The sequence below is a fragment of the Schistocerca nitens genome, chromosome 2 (assembly GCF_023898315.1).
Source record: "Schistocerca nitens isolate TAMUIC-IGC-003100 chromosome 2, iqSchNite1.1, whole genome shotgun sequence".
NCBI classification, from domain to species: domain Eukaryota; kingdom Metazoa; phylum Arthropoda; class Insecta; order Orthoptera; family Acrididae; genus Schistocerca; species Schistocerca nitens.
This window is the reverse complement of record NC_064615.1, coordinates 394,407,236-394,420,103: the sequence shown is the minus strand read 5'-3', so window position 1 is coordinate 394,420,103 and position 12,868 is coordinate 394,407,236. Positions and strand designations below refer to the sequence as shown.

The 12,868-nt window shown below is 41.9% G+C and overlaps 1 protein-coding gene across 1 annotated transcript in view; it reads left to right on the top strand.

Moving 5' to 3' along the window:
• LOC126236239 (ATP-binding cassette sub-family C member 4-like) overlaps window positions 1-12,868 on the top strand; it is a 293,140-nt gene that overhangs the window by 76,066 nt on the left and 204,206 nt on the right. The window lies entirely within an intron of this gene.

Here is a 12,868-nt window from a genome sequence, read left to right as displayed (position 1 = left end):
CGCACAATGTGGATCCTGTACAGGTATCAGTGGAAAACAGACTGCAAAGCTTTCAGTACTGTTGATCATTGTTGTTGTTGTCTTCAGTCCTAAGACTTGTTTGATGCAGCTCTCCATGCTACTCTATCCTGTGCAAGCTTCTTCATCCCCCAGTACTTACTGCAACCTATATCCTTCTGAATCAGCTTAGCGTATTCATCTCTTGGTCTCCCTCTACGATTTTTACCCTCCACGCTGCCCTCGAACGCTAAATTGGTGATCCCTTGATGCCTCAGAACATGTCCTACCAACCGGTCCCTTCTTCTTGTCATGTTGTGTCACAAACTCCTCTTCTCCCCAATTCTATTCAATACCTCCTTATTAGGTATGTAATCTACCCATCTAATCTTCAGCATTCTTCTGTCGCACCACATTTCTAAAGCTTCTATTCTCTTCTTGTCCAAACTATTTATCGTCCATGTTTCACTTCCATACATGGCTACACTCCATATAAATACTTTCAGAAACGACTTCCTGACACTTAAATCTATACTCGATGTTAACAAATTTCTCTTCTTCAGAAACGCTTCCCTTTCCATTGCCAGTCTACTTTTTATATCCTCTCTACATCGACCATCATCAGTTATCTTGCTCCCCAAATAGCAAACCTCCTTTACTACTTTAAGCGTCTCATTTCCTAATATAATTCCCTCAGCATCACCTGAGTTAATTCGACTACATTCCATTATCCTCGTTTTGCATTTGCTGATGTTCATCTTATATCCTCCTTTCAAGACACTGTCCATTCCGTTCAACTGCTCTTCCAAGTCCTTTGCTGTCTCACAGAATTACAGTGTCATCGGCGAACCTCAACGTTTTTATTTCTTCTCCATGGACTTTAATACCTACTCCGAATTTTTCTTTTGTTTCCTTTACTGCTTGCTCAATATACAGATTGAATAACATCGGGGACAGGCTACAACCCTGTCTCACTCGCTTCCCAACCGCTGCTTCCCTTTCATGCCCCTCGACTCTTATAACAGCCATCTGGTTTCTGTACAAATTGTAAATAGCCTTTCGCTCCCTGTATTTTACCCCTGCCACCTTTAGAATTTGAAAGAGAGTATTCCAGTCAACATTGTCAAAAGCTTTCTCTAAGTCTACAAATGCTAGAAATGTAGGTTTGCCTTTCCTTAATCTAATTTCTAAGATAAGTCGTAGGGTCAGTATTGCCTCACGTGTTCCAACATTTCTGTGGAATGCAAACTGATCTTCGCCGAGGTCGGCTTCTACCAGTTTTTCCATTCGTCTGTAAAGAATTCGCGTTAGTATTTTGCAGCTGATGGACAATTCTCGTTGCACTGCACGAACTCTAGCACTACCTGGGGCATGTGCTCCATGGTCAGTTACACCAACGGCAACCTCTTCAATAACTTCAACCGGGATAGGACGCTTCCTCTTGCAGGTTCCACACCAAGCTCACCACTGTTTTCGAATTTCATTATCACCTTCTTGAAACCATCTGATGACACTGGGCCTCTCCCCAGACCTTTCAGTCAGGGACGTTCTCTCAATTGCAGCACTGAAATTGCTCCCGTTCGCATAAAACAGTTATCTTTTCGATAGACATACTGTTCATTCGTGATATGGCTTGTCAAATGACAGTGTGAATTTCATATCGTTATACAAACAGTGTACAGTGCAAGATCTGCACCTGGTGGCCACAATTGGAACTAATTTGTTTTTGAGCTTAAGTCGGTCCCGTCATAACGCATTAGTGTATCTACCAAGTTTCACTGCCATACGATAATTGCAGCCCACACAGGACGTCCCTGTGTAGCTGCACTTTCAAGATAATCACCCAGTATAAAGTGGAGCGTGTCTAATACGGAAACAGAATGCAAATTTTAAGATTTAATTAATAAGTCATTGTATATTGCGAAATAAAGCTTATACACTACTACTGCTTTAGAATATACATTCGTTATTTACATCTCTATAACGACGCTACTTTTAACGCGAAGATTGTACTGTCATGTCGATGCTGTTATGTGAAAAGCGTTGGGCAGTTGGATGTGAACAGCGCGTAGCGTTGGGCAGTTGGAGATGAGCCGCCAGCAGTGGCGGATGTGGGGAGAGAGATGCCAGAGTTTTGAGCGGACGATCTGGACGTGTGTCCGTCAGAAAAAGGAAATTTGTTCAATTGGATGTCACAAAATTATATATATATATATATATATATATATATATATATATATATGATTTTTCAATTTGATAACTATGCCTATCAGTAGTTAGTGCCTTCAGTAGTTAGTATCTTTTATTTAGCTGGCAGTATTGGCGCTCGCTGTTTTGCAGTAGCTCGAGTAACGATGATTCTTGTGAGATAAGTTATTCATGCAAGGTTATTATTAGTCAGGGCCACTCTTTTGTAGGGATTATTGAAAGTCAGATTGCGTTACGCCAAAAATATTGTGTATTAGTTTAGTGATGATCAGAATAAGTAAACAGAAAACTGTCTGAGTTTTGCTCAGCTGTTTGAAAATCAAATAACGTAAGAAGTTTACCAGCACAGTCATTTATAATTTTTCAAATGGGACGTTTCAAACAATGATTCAACCCAGCAGGTCAAGCGGTGCAAAAAAAGTTCAAATGACTTAACATCTGAGGTCATCAGTCCCCTAGAACTTAGAACTACTTAAATCTAAGTATCCTATGAACATCACACACATCCATGCCCGAGGCAGGATTCGAACCTGCGACCGTAGCAGCCGCGCGGTTCCAGACTGAAGCGCCTAGAACCGCTCGGCCAATACGGCCGGCAAAGAAATGTACTGCCTGAGTTATTTTCTGCCAGTTTCAGTTTATTTGCAGTACTCTAAGTGACAGTATGATGTCGAATAGAAAGTATACGAGGTATGTCCACAAAGTAAGTTCCGTTTGGTTATATAAAACAAACGTGTACAGATACAGAAAACATATTTATTGTACAAAAATCTACAACTAACTACTTTTCTATATAGCTTCCGAAATTTTGTAGGCACTTGTCATAGCGTGGTACCAGTTTTTGTATGTCTTCTTCATAGGAGGTTGACGCCTATGTATTCAACAATGTGATAACATGTTCTTTCAGCTCGTCATCATCATTGAAGTGTTGACCACCAAGGACAGAGTTTAGGTGTAAGAAGAGATTAAAGTCGCTAGGAGCGTTGTCCGGGCTGTACGGAGGATGATTAAACGCGTCCCAGTGAAATTCCCGTAAGAGTTGTTTGGTCACATTCGCCGTGTGATGTCGGGCATTATCGTGGAAAAAAATAACACTTAATGGCAATAATCCTCGGCGCTCGTTCTGTATTGCGCGGCGCAATTTCTTAATGGCCTCGCAGTAACCATGTGCATTGATAGTTTGGCCTCGTGGTAAGAAATCAACCAGCAAAATGACTTTTCTGTCCCAAAAAACGGTGCACATGACTTTTCAAGGTGTCAAGATTTATTTAGGCTTAACCCTCGTTGGGGATGAAGTGTGGCTCAATTCCACTGATTGCCGTTTTCTTTCAGGGGTGTCGTACGATACCAAAGTTTCATCCCCCGTGACTATCCAAGAAAGATACCATCGCCTTCTTCATTGTTGCGTGTCAAAAACTGAAGTGCACTGCCCATCCGTTGTTTTTTGTGTTGTTCAGTAAGAATTTTGGGTACCCAACGTGAGCAAAGTTTTCGAAATTTGTTTTTCAGTAAAAATTTCATGAATTAGTGATCGGGAGATTCGCGGAATTTTCATAGCAAGGGCACTAAGTGTAAACTTACGATTAGGCTTAATCTTCTCTTCAATTGTGTGAAACAGTTCATCAGTAACCACAGGTGGGCGTCCACTTCGTTCTTCATCGTGCACTTGATCACGTCCTTCATTGAAGAGTCTGACCCATCTTGTAACCATTGAATCACTCATAGTATTTTGTCCGTAAACCTCGCAGCTTTGCCGATGAATTTCCTTTGGTTTAACTTTCTTTGCATTTGGAAAACGAATCACAGATCTTATTTCACACGCAGCGGCATTTTCAATTACAGCTGACATTATAAAGAAGCACTACAAAGCACACGTCGGCAGCAGCGATCTGGAAATGGCGTACATGTCTTCTCCTTGAGTCAGAGTTAACTGCCGTGCATGCTCGGAACTGCGATCATAGCGCTGCCGAGGATAGAAATAGAAACGGAACTTACTTTGTGGACGACCCTCGTATATTGTTAACACTTAATGAAAAGATTAAAGTGATCGAGGCGAATGGGAAATAATGTTGTGTTTCAAATGCGGTAAATCATAAATTTATGAAACTATAGGAAACAAGGATAAGATACGGGATGAATGGGTGAAAGGGAATGAGCAAATGAAACGAAAGGCGAAGAAGACGGGAAATGATGAAATAAACGAGATAGTGTGGGAATGGTTCGTAAGTGCGCGGCCAAAAAACTTTCCTTTGTCTGGACGCATGTTGCAGATTGAGGCCCTGAAAGTCGCTAATGAGCTTCGGAATGCGGAGTTTAATGCATCTACAAGATGGCTGGACAGTTTCAAAGCTAGACACAACATTGTGTGGAATGAAGTAGATGAGGAAGTTAAGGATGTGCAGGAAAATTTAGCAACGGAATGTAAGACAATACTGCGGAGCCTAAATACGAATTATGATCCGGAACACATGTTCAAAGCCTATGAAATGTGACTGGTTTATCGCTCACTGCCTTCAAAATCTCTAGCAATTCGAAGTGAAAAGTGCATCGGCAAAGAAATATCCCAGGAAAAACTCACAATACTGCCGTGTGGAAAAGTGTAAAGTGAAATAGAGAAGCTATTGACTATTAGAAAGACAGAAAAAAACAGTTGTTTCAAAGACAAAAGCCGGTAGGCTTCCAGCCACAAGCTGAAATAATAAAAAGGCGTGGATGGTGAGTGGTATTATGGAACAGTGACTGGGCTATTTCAATGCCAAAATCAAAAACGGAATTCCTGAAGTTCTCTTTTCCTAGACAATGCAATCGCCCACCCGAAAGTATCAAATATGTAATTGGATTAGTTCCCGCCGGTTGCAACCAGCCTCACATGGAGCGCGGGATTATTTACACATTCAAGTCCCATTATAGGAGATTTTTCATACAGTCTCTTATTCTTAGTGTTGAAGAAGTCTAAAGTGCATTTGCTCATGCAAAGCCAGTTTTTACGGTATCTTGAATGCAGTAAATAAGACTGGACTAGCAGTAAGGGGAATAAAGCCCGAAACGATCACTAAGTGCTCCAACAAAGCGGGGTTTGGAAGTGATGAACAAGGCGCTTCTGTACTCATCAAAACTGAAGAAAATGCAGCAGCAATTGCTGAATTAATTCAAAACAAAACATTTAAAGTGGTCGAAATGACTGTAGTCAAAGTGATGTCTTTCTGTCAACTCACTCTACTTTTACTTTAGCAACAGATCTAACAGAAATCCGCAACGCAGAAGATGATGAGAAGAACGCAAAGGAAGAAGAAAAGGAGCAAAATGTGTCTGGAAAAATTAATACGCCTGAAGAAGCTATTACATGCGTAAACGATGTTATGCAATTTGTAGGGCCCATACACTCTCCAAAGCTGTTGGAACTACGGTACAGTGCAAAACTGCGTAGAAACAACACATCTGAACAGGAAATTCAGATTTCCCTCTTTGATATGTGGCGAAAAAAAAATGAAAAGCAAATAAACACTGGCACTATATGTATACACCACAACAGGCGAATTTACCGTTACAGTAAAAATATAGACATACCGTATTATGTATCAATTATTGTAATTAGTATAATACTCTAGTATTGTATTGTGCAATATACAGGAAGTGAACATCTAGCGTACAGAAGTAAAGATACGTAAATACGTGCATAATTAAAAAGTTATACTTTTTTGCATGATGCTAGACAAATTTTATATAGCCTAATGTGCTTTGTTTAGAATAGAAACTTGTTCAATTTGGAAAGTTGTTTTAGTATCAAGTGATTCCGTTTTCAACGAGTTTTACTTACGCATACGTTGCCCTGTGATCGTGTCTTGATTGCATGTCGACGATGTGTTACTGTGTCTGACACCTCTCCGAAGTCTTAAGAGTCTGGCTCTTCACCTTTGGTTGCTGCTTGTAAGATAATATGTATGAATAAAAAAAGCTCCACTACATCCAAGTTGTTTTTTTTTCCCGTGTCTGTGCGGATTATGTGAGAGAATCTTGTTCTCCTCCTAGAAGATCAAAATGTTTGAGGTTAGAATGCGTTCTAGGACCCCACAACTGAAGAACGTCAGCGATATTAATCTGTAATCTGTGTGCACCTGATCTTTTACCAACTTTGTGAGCAGGGGTGACATGTAATTTTTTTTCCAATTTATTCGCTGTGCAAGAGATTGTCGATAAATATGAGCTAGGAAAGGCACTGTTTCCGCAACGTAGTCAATGTAAAGCCAAACTGCAATTCCGTCAGGGTCTGGTGCCTTCTTCACTCTGAATATTTTTGAATGTTCAGGGGCCTGATATCCGCAGTTCTCGTTTTCTAGTCCCTGCAGCGGTCAGACTTGGTATACTGTTATCTTCGTTCCTAAATATACCCGTCACAGTTTTCGCACGGCTATCTATGGCCAGGAGTGAGATAATGCATGAAACTCTCGATCAGAGTTACGTCGTGCCTGGCTTTCAGAAAGAGTTTACAAAGTGCGAGTTAAAGCCTGATGTTCTAGAGTCGCTTCCAGTCTCGCCTCCCGATCTTCACTGAATTCTTGAGACCGCGTAGTGCTCTGTCTTTTAGCCTTTCTAGTGTATTGAGCAGCACACAGCCATTTCCTATCGATTTTTACTCGTAACTAAATCAAAATATAATAAGTAGGCACACAAATCACATAGCAGCCTCAATAAATTCGTCTTTCCTAGCCAAGAAGTCAAATACAAGAAAACCTATTACAAGAAGCAAAGCGATTTAGTTAAGTGTTTAAAACAAAAAACGATATCAGTAAATCTGTGTAGGCTATCTTAACCAAGTAAAGTCAGTATTAGTTTCTATTCGTAAAGGTAAGACTGCAGCTCTTAATTCTGTCGCTGACGTGGACTTCAGAAAATACTTACATCGCTGAAGTAAAAAGAAAAACAAATGTGCCATCTATTGGTTCTTTCTTGTACTAAGAAATCAACAGTGACATATATTGTTTCTTCCGTTTACTACACCGAACTGCTAAGCTGAACTGACTACTAAAACTTGAAATTAAGAGATATTTTTTTCTGTGAGCCGATTTCGATGAAGGAAAGCCTATACGTCGCCCCAAACTACGCTAAAGTTATCCATGAAAACCCCATGAAAATTTGCCAAGTAGTTCTAGAGATTAGCATGTTCAGACAGACAAAGATTTTAAAAATCGTCGTATTGTATTTTGTTGCGCTCCCTACATAATCCACAATCTGTTTTTAGCAAATATTTTCAGTGCACAGACACGAAAGCCGTACAGTTTTGTTATTGGTACATAGGCTCTGAGCACCATGGGACTTAACTTCTAAGGTCATGAGTCCCCTAGAACTTAGAACTACTTAAACCTAACTAACCTAAGGACATCACACACATCCATGCCCGAGGCAGGATTCGAACCTGCGATCGTAGCGGTCGCGCGGTTCCAGACTGTAGCGCCTTTAACCGCTTGGCCACCCCGGCCGGCTATTGGTATATAGATGCTAATGGAACTCAGTACGTCCTATTGGGCGCCGAATGCTGAACTGAAACGAAACTTACACCCTGTGTGCTCCATAGAAGCACAGTACATCCACTAATCTTCATAATGTAAGTAAACAATTCGTCAAATGAGGTCATTACCATTATTACATTCTTAGCTTACGAAGTTACTGTCTACAGGAAAATACACGATTATTCATTAAACGACTGTTGGAATAACTATGGATTTCCCATAGTCTCCGGCAGTGGCCAAATTCTTTATGGAGCAGTCTGAGCAACATGCATTAAATTTGGCTCCATTTCGTCCGTCTTCATTTTATCGTTATTTTGACGATACGTTTGTGGTGTAGCCACATGGTTGCTCTTGAGCAGTTTCTTGAAAACATGAATAGCACGCATCCAAGCATCTAGTTCACTGTCTAAGCCGACAGAGAAGGAATGTGGCCATTTTAATCTTTTGTGCAACGATATCTGATGGGTCCCTCAGCCACTCTGTGTACAGCAGACTGGTGCAATTTGATTCATATCTCAGCGCACACAGTTTCCATCATCCAGTCCAGAAGAGATCAGCTTTAAATACATTGATGTACAGAGCTACAACTGGTTCTGACGAGGACCACTTTGATTCCTAAATTAACCATCCACAGTATGTTTTCGGAAAGAACGGTTACGGTTATAAGAATCAATGGTAACAACTGTAACCCGACCTGCGGATATAATCTTAGCAGTGCATGCAAGCAAGCAGTAGACGCTGAACAGAAATAGAGAAATTGTGTACGCTCCTACAGGAGATGTAGCGCCACCAGTGCTTGCTTGCTAACCAATCACAAGCCCTCTACGAGATATATACAGCACAGCAGCAGTAGCCATGACAGTTGCTCTTGATGAAGAAAATTATGGTAATGGTCGAAAGCTTGTGGTTTTATCCAAAGCTGAAATGAAGGACTTCGTTCTGAAACACAGGAAGACATCGACAAAATTTACACTTTCTGTAATGAATGGCAGCTTTCTTTAAACGTGCATAATTGGAAAACAACACTGACAAGAAAGAGAAATACCTCTATAGCATCCAACTGCGAGATGATTGGTAAATATGTAAGCCCATGACATTCTTTATTTACAAATACAGATACTTTCCATTTTTGAAGAGAAATTTGTTAACATCGAGGATAGATTTAAGTGTCAAGAAGTCATTTTTGAAAATATTTGTATGGAGTGTAGCCATGTATGGAAGTGAAACATGGACGATAAATAGTTTGGACAAGAAGAGAATAGAAGCTTTCAAACTGTGATGCTACAGAAGAATGCTGAAGATTAGATGGGTAGATCCCATAACTAATGAGGAGGTATTGAATAGAATTGGGGAGAAGAGGAGTTTGTGGCACACCTTGACAAGAAGAAGGGACCGGTTGGTAGGACGTGTTCTGAGGCATCAAGGGATCACCAGTTTAGTATTGGAGGGCAGTGTGGAGCGTAAAAATCTTAGAGGGAGACCAAGAGATGAATACACTAAGCAGATTCAGAAGAATGTAGGTTGCAGTAACTACTGGGAGATGAAGAAGCTTGTACAGTATAGAGTAGCATGGAGAGCTGCATCAAACCAGTCTCAGGACGGAGACCACAGCAACAACAATATGAGACCATAAGAAAGGCTGAACGGTATAGAAAACTCCTTTCAGTTGTGGTGTTGGAGGAAAGTCCTTAGAATTCCATGGACTGCAAAAAGAACTAATAGGTCAATATTACAGCAAAGAAAACCAGATCGCTCCTTGGAAAGTGTGTACTGAAATGGAAACTGATCAACTGTAGATAGGGCACATCACGAGAAGAAAAGATTCGCTGGAAAAGACTTTAATGTTGGAGAAGATCGAAGACACAAGGAGAAGCGAGCGACAAATGATGAGACGGATCGATAGCATCACAGACGCAATGAATTCCAATCTGCAAAGTATTTGGGAGGTTGTACAGGGCGAAAGAAATTGGCGTGGAATCACGGAGAGTCGGAATCGACTAAACAATTAGAGAGAGAGATTGGGGAGGGGAGGGGGGAGAGAGACTAAAAAACGAAATTAAATGGGGCAAACACTAAAATCTGAAGTACGTCACTCTAAAATTCTGAAGGCTTCGATTTGTTGGAAGGGTTCTGTCAAAACGCTATCCATCTGCAAATGAAATCACATATAAAACGGTAGTGCGATTGATTCTAGGCTACTGCTCCAGCTCGTGGATTGATTCTCTAGTAGGCACAACAGTAGACATCGAATGAACGCAGAGATTCATTGCTAAGATCGTAACAGGTCAGCATTGCCCCTAGGAAAGTATCTGCAGGCAACTTAAATGACAATCTTCGGAAGACCGGCGATGTTGTTCATGGGAAAGCCGGTTCAGTATATTTACAGGATCGGTATTTGAGGACAACTGTGTCACAGTTCTGCTGCTACTATCACGTATCTCTCGTATAGATGATGACAATAAAGTAAGAGAGATTAGGATGCGTTCCTGTTGACACTGTCGTGTTCTTCAGTCCAAAGACTGATTTGGTGTAGCTGTCCACAGTAGTCTACCCTGTGCAAGCCTCTCCATCTCTGCTAAGTACTGCAATCTGTTTCCATTGGAAGTTGCCACCTGCAGTCAAGTCTTCGTCTCCCTCTTCAAGTTTTACCGCACACAGTTGCCTCCACCACTAAAGTGACAATTTCTTGGTGCGTCAGGATGTGTCCTGTCAACCGATCCTTTCGTTTAGTCAAGTCGCCTCACAAATTTCTACCCTCCCTAATTTGAGTCAATACCTCTTTATTAGTCATCGGATCTACCCATCTAACTTTCAGCTTTCTTCTGTAGCAAAACATTTCAAAATCTTCTGTTCTCTTCTTGCCTGTACTGCAGATCGTCCACGTTTCACTTTCGTATATGTCTCCATTACAGACAAATGATTTCCTTTTTTTCTTTTCCTTGCGCCTGTGTTCCGCATCTGCGCAAGGTCGGCATGCTTATTATCGTATGTCGCATGTTTAGTTTAAAAGCTGTCCACATACCCTTTCAGTCCCCAAACCGTTACCTCCACACTGCCGCCCACCCTCCCCCAGGCACAGAATATAATTATGTACCTCAACTGTCTGCCTGCAGTGCAATTGATGAGGAAGTGACGAAATTTTTCTGAGTGTTTGCTTATCTTGTACATGAGGTCGTACTAGGGTACAGCCCGGTATTCAACTAGTGGGATGTGGGAACTGCCTAAACATCATATCTAGGGCTGGCCGGCACACCGACCCTCGTCTTTAACCCATCGGTTGCATTCGATCAGGGGCTGGCGCACCTCCCCGCCCAGAAGCGGCGTTTTAACACGCTCGGCTACCCCGACAAGCATGACACTTTAATTTATATTTGGTGTTAATAAATTTCTGTTTCCTTCGAAAATGCTTTTCTTTAACGCCTGTTTACAGTTCATATCCTCTCTACTTCGTTGATCGTTATTTTCCTGCTCAGTCGCGCGGGGTAACCGCGTGGTCTTGGGAGCCTTGTCACGGTCCGCGCGGCTCTCCCCGTCGGAGATTCGAGTCCTCCCTCGGGCATGGGTGTGTGTGTTGTCTTTAGCGTAAGTTAGTTTAAGTTAGATTAAGTACTGCGAAAGCTTAAGGACCGATGACCTCAGCAGTTTGGTGCCATACGACCTTACCACAATTTTTTTTCCAAAATTTTGCTGCTCAAGCACCAAAACTCACCAGCTAGTATCCCAGTCTCATTTCGTTCATTTATTTTCGATTGCGTAGTCTTATTTAATTTGACTATACTTCATTACTCTTGATTTACTGTTTCGCACTCATCCTATAACCTTCTTTCAAGATGCCATCCATTCCAATCGAGCGATGATCAAACTTATTTTGTCTCCTTTCACAATATTACAATTTCATCTGCAAATATTATAGGGTGCATACAGAGGCGAATTGATAATTATTTTTCCCTCACTCAATACGTGAATGAAATAGTACATGAAATGGAACAAAATATGCTTTTCCTATTCTTGTACAATGGGTTCAGAAATCTATGTGTAAATGTGAACGTATTTTCGGTTGTATAAGGGGCGATAAGAAAGCTTCAATTCGAGGGCTGTACAGTCCGGAATCGGTATGCCAATCAGGCGAAATTGCCGCGAGCACTGAGGCAAGCATCCAACCGGCGGACCAGGATGAACATACTCATCTGGTGAAACACCCTACCCTGCCGTCTGAAAAAGTCGGTAGCTGCCTGCTGTACATTGTCGTCCGACAGGAATCGTCGATCGTTGAAGACCGTTTACAAGGTACCGAAGGCGTGATAATATCGTGGGAAGATATCTAGATTATTCGCTGGTGGTTCAGCGTCTTCCCCTGGAATTGGTGTAACTTCTGCATTACGACATTTGCGATGTGGTGACGTGCGTTATTGAATTGAATTGTACTGTTGAATGTGTGAATTCCTAAGGTACCTAACTGCTGAGGTCATCGGTCCCTGGACTTATATAGTACTTAAACTAACTTATGCTAAGAACAACGCACCCATCCATGCCCGAGGGAGGACTCGAACCTCCGACGGGAGGGGCCGCGCAATTCGTGACATGGCAACTCTAACCGTGCAGCCACTCCGCGCGGCTGACGTGGGTTATCGTGAAGCAGTAGCACCAATTGGCGCACAGTACCACAACGATGGTTTTCCAACAGGCCTGTTGCCCCATACACGTTCTTCAGTCTCTGGTGCATGTCTACGGGTGTTTGTCCTCCGGTTGCTAAGAAAAGAACAACAGCACTTCGGTCCTATTTGGCCACATTTAGTAATAGCGTCGTCGTAGTTACCCGTTTCCGCATTTAATGCACGCACGTCGGAAAGGCATGAGTGTCACACTGATCCCTGGTCTACATGTCGATGTTTATATAGGCGGATTGGGGTCACGCTGAGTCGCATATACACTGCAGCAACGCCCTCAAACGGAAAAGTTTTGGTCACCGCTTATACTTATCCATTCTGAGTGCTTGTAGGCATACCAATACTTTTTTTGGTTCGTTGATTTGGAGGGAGGGGAGCAAACAGCGAAGTCGTCGGTCCCATCGGATTAGGGAAGGATGAGGAAGGAAATCGGCCGTGCCCTTTCATAGGAAACATCCCGGCGTTTACCTGGAACGATTTAGGGAAATC